This window comes from Carassius auratus, unplaced genomic scaffold (assembly GCF_003368295.1).
Source record: "Carassius auratus strain Wakin unplaced genomic scaffold, ASM336829v1 scaf_tig00027763, whole genome shotgun sequence".
Classification (NCBI taxonomy): domain Eukaryota; kingdom Metazoa; phylum Chordata; class Actinopteri; order Cypriniformes; family Cyprinidae; genus Carassius; species Carassius auratus.
The window spans coordinates 161,421-165,958 of NW_020525621.1; the positions used below are offsets into that span (position 1 = coordinate 161,421).

General features: G+C 36.1%; 1 long non-coding RNA gene across 1 annotated transcript; it reads left to right on the plus strand.

The window, feature by feature from the left end:
- Positions 1–1,104: 1,104 nt before the first annotated feature.
- On the plus strand, positions 1,105–3,434 carry LOC113079355 (uncharacterized). Its single transcript, XR_003281695.1, has 3 exons — positions 1,105–1,158; positions 2,237–2,407; positions 3,318–3,434. It is a non-coding gene; the product is annotated as an uncharacterized LOC113079355 (long non-coding RNA).
- The last annotated feature ends 1,104 nt before the right edge of the window (positions 3,435–4,538 follow it).

Sequence of the window (4,538 nt, forward strand, 5' to 3'; positions counted from 1 at the left end):
GCTGACAGAGATAAGAGGATTCAATGATGCACAAAAGGAGGAGTACTTCAGAAAAAGATTCAGGGATGAGAATCAGGCCAAAGAAATCATTGATCATGTTAAACAATCAAAGAGTCTCTTTATCATGTGCCACATCCCAGTCTTCTGCTGGATTTCAGCCACTGTTCTCCAGAAAATTTTAAAGAAGAAGAGATATAATGTTGTGAAAAACAATGCTGATGATGTCTCCAAAACACTGCAGGAGTCAAATACTGAAGACACTCCTAAGACTCTGACACAAATGTACACACACTTCCTCAGATTTCAGATCCAGCAGAGCAGACGAAAGTATGATGGATAACATACACCAGATGTTTCCTGGGATAAAGATGCCATCTTTTCACTGGGGAAACTGGCATTTGATCAGCTGGAAAGAAACAATGTGATCTTCTATGACACACATCTGGAAGCCTGTGGTATTGATGTCTATAAGGCATCAGTGTACTCAGGCATGTGTACCCAGATCTTTAAGGAGGAAACAGGGATCACTCTTGGTACCATGAACTGCTTCGTTCACTTGAGCATTCAAGAGTTTATTGCAGCTCTTTATGCACATCTGTTTCTAGACATCAACAAGAAATATGTGTTCGATCAAGACTCTACAGAACAGAAAAACAAAAATTTCCTTCAGATCCTTCTTGGACAATCCAAAAAAAACATGATTGATTTGCTCAAGACTGCAGTGGACAAGGCACTAGAGAGTGAAAATGGACACCTGGATCTTTTTCTTCGCTTCCTCCTTGGTTTGTCACTCCAGTCCAATCAGAAACTCTTACAGGGTTGGTTGACACTGGAAAATAGAAATGAGCAGAGCAAAAAGGAAATAGTTCAGTACATCAAGCAAAAATTAGAGTCTAATCTGTCTCCAGAGAGATCCATCAATCTGTTCTACTGTCTAAATGAACTGAACGACCAAACTCTGGTGAAAGACATTCAGACCCACCTTAGCAAAGGAAGTCTCTCATCTGCTGATCTTTCACCTGCCCAGTGGTCTGCTTTGGTCTTTGTGTTGTTGACATCAGAGGAGGAGCTGGAGGAGTTTGAGCTTCAGAAATTCAAGAAATCAGACGAGTGTCTCATTAGATTATCAGCAGTCATCAAAACCTGCAAAAGAGCTCTGTAAGTTATTTAATATATCTTGTCATGTTTTGTTCTCATCTTAAAATTACATGAATCTACATTGATACATAGCAGGCTTGGACACCACAGTTTATAGTGATAATTAACCATACACCAGTTATAAGTAGGGGTGGGGATCGCCAGAGGCCTCACGATACAATAAACTTGGCTGAATGTCACTTTCTCTTTTTTTTCTTTTTTTTTAAGTCATTGACATTTTTTCCCCCAGTCTTTGAAGCATTTCCTACATCTTTTATTCTTTTTTCCAGTCATTTATGTATTCCTATATTTTCTGCCCTTTTTAAATATATCATTCATAAATTAATAACAAAATAAAGAAAACGAGTCATAAAGTGTACAATAAAGCGCAATACAATCTTTATATTATAATCACATTGCACTTGAATCAAGTTAAATGTGTAATCTGCCGATTGTCCTGCAGGTGACTGCATAAATCTGTCTTCTTACGATGCACTTAGGGCTTAACGATTATTCCAAAGCACCCATAGATCTATGATGATTTTCAAGTACTACTTAAGTTATGATGCTTTTGGGAAACAGACTGTAATATAAAGATCAGTCGTACGATATTTTACGAATTTCTTCGTAGAAGCAATTCGAAGCATTTTGGGAAACCAATCCTGTTAAGTTAGCTACAGAAGAAGCACATAATGTTATTATAAAACCATATCCATAGTTATTTCTGCTCCAATATGCAGTTCAACTTCTACAACTTCCGCTATGAAGGAGATGTACACTTACATAATTTCAATGCATAAATTATTAACCTACAGATTCTCCACCTCAAGACACTCATCAAGATAATAGAGCAGCACTTTTAAATGTATAACTCATTGCCATTAATGATATAAACCTATTATTCATTTACATATTTTATTAAGTTTTATTCAAGCATGCTAGTTTGTTTTATGCAGGAAATTTTAATCAATACAATTCTAATATGTATGCTGTATATTTACTGTTCATGTAAAAGTAATTGCTATAAATTTATTTTTTAAGTATTTAACAAATGTATTATATGCATCTAACTCTGTGATTTGATTTATTTATCTTGTAGGTTAAATGATTGTGGCTTAACAGACAAAGGCTGTCCAACTCTGGCTTCAGTTCTTGGATCAGATACCAATCTGAAAGAGCTGAACATGAAAAATAATAATCTTCAGGATTATGGAGTTAAAATGCTCTGCACTGGATTGAATAATATTAATTGCAAATTAGAGATACTGAGGTACGTTTGGTGACAATCTGTAGTGTTTGTTTAGAATTCAGATCCATCTCTTAACATGGACCTAGATCATTTGCCACAGAATCGAGGACAGAACTGCTTCAGCTCAGTGAAATTTGCAGCATGAACTCTACATTCCAGGGCCCTCATTTATGTGTAATGAGTGCATAAGAATGCAAAGTATGGGATCTTCCATCTTGTACTTAAACGTAGTGTGTGTAAATAAAAGCACAACTCTGAGCATGCTTGAGTAGAGAACCTAGTGCTATACTGCAAAAAGAAAGTGATGCTGAGTGTTTCCTGTGTCCTTTAATTACAAATACTCAATTAATAAATTCATAGTTCAAGCTAGACATTTGCTTAATTGGTGAACAAAAGCAATAAAAGACAATCTGAAAAAAGGCTTATCTTACTTAGTATTTTGTTTTGTTTTTAGTCAAAATATCTAAAAAGTCTAATATCAAGATGCATTTACTAGATAAGCAAAAACACATGAGATATTTAGTTGTTTCCTGGGAGAAAAGGTCTAAATGAAGTTCATTTTGATTAAAACAACGTAAAAACCCTCTTAAAACAATTATTTTGAACTTCATGTCTAGATCTGGGCACAATAAGTAGACCGAGATCACTGGATCTCAATGTTCTGCACGAGTGAATCAGATCGCTTCTCTACTTTAGGATAAACACTGTCAACTCTACACACTGATGTACATTTTTCATTGTTATAAGAACATTTTTAAATTCTTGCTGCTATTTTTTTTATGTGTCTTGTATAAGAGATTGCTGACCGAAAAAAAAAGTATGTGACTTTTGAAATGTGGTTGCCTTTATCATCACCAGTATTTGTCATCTGTCAGTTAAAACATACTGGTAAATATTCAGATTGAAACTGAAATGTTTTCTCTTTATGCAGTCTGAAGAACAACTGTTTTACAGAAGGAGGTTGTCATGTTCTGGCTGCAGCTCTAAATTCAAACCCTTCAAATCTGACAGAGCTGGATCTGAGTGAGAATAAACTAGGAAACCCAGGAATGAAAATCATCTTGACTCTGTTTGAAAATGTAAAGTGTAGACTGGAAAAGCTGAAGTAAGTATTTTAAAAGTGTATCCCATTAATTATCCAGACTTCAGTGACCCACCACAGTTTCATAGATTTGGAAATATTTTATACTTGTCATCAGGGCCGGGTTTCCCAAAAGCTTTGTAAGCTTAAGAAGTTCGTAAAAGCGATCATACGACTGATCTTAATATTACGGTCTGTTTCCCAAAAGCATAGTAACTTAAGTAGTACTTGAAAATCATCGTAGATCTACGGGTGCTCTGGAATAATCGTTAAGCCCTAAGTGCATCGTAAGAAGACAGATTTATGCAGTCACCAGCAGGACAATCAGCAGATTACACCTTTAACTTGATTCAAGTACAATGTGATTATAATATAATAATTTTATTGTGCTTTTATTGTACACTTGATGACTCGTTTTCTTATTTTTTTATTAATTTATAAATGAAATAATTAAAAAGGGAAGAACAAATAGAAATACACATTTAAAATAAATGACTGAAAAAAAGAATAAAATATGTAGGAAAACTTCAATGACTGGGGAAAAAAAATATGTCAAGTGACATTCAGCCAAGTATGGTGACCCATACTCAGAATTTGTGCTCTGCATTTAACCCATCCGAAGTGCACACAGACAGAGCAGTGAACACACACACACACACACTGTGAACACACACCCGGAGCAGTGGCAGCCATTTATGTTGCGGCGCCCGGGGAGCAGTTGGGGCTTCAGTGCCTTGCTCAAGGGCACCTAAGTTGTGGTATTGAAGGTGGAGAGGGAACTGTACATGCTCTTCTCCCCACCAACAATTTTCTGCCGGCCCGAGACTCGAACTCACAACCTTTCGATTGCCAGTCCGACTCTCTTACCATTAGGCCACGACTTCAGCAAGTACACGAAAACCAGCTATGTATTGGACCCGGAAATAACATCTCTCTCTCTCTCTTTCTCTCTCTCTCTCTCTCTCTCTCTCTTTCTCTACTGTATATAAATAAATACATTTAAATAAAAATGTATGCATTTAGCAGACACTTTTATCCAAAGCAACTTAGAGTGCATTCAGGTTAAAAAAA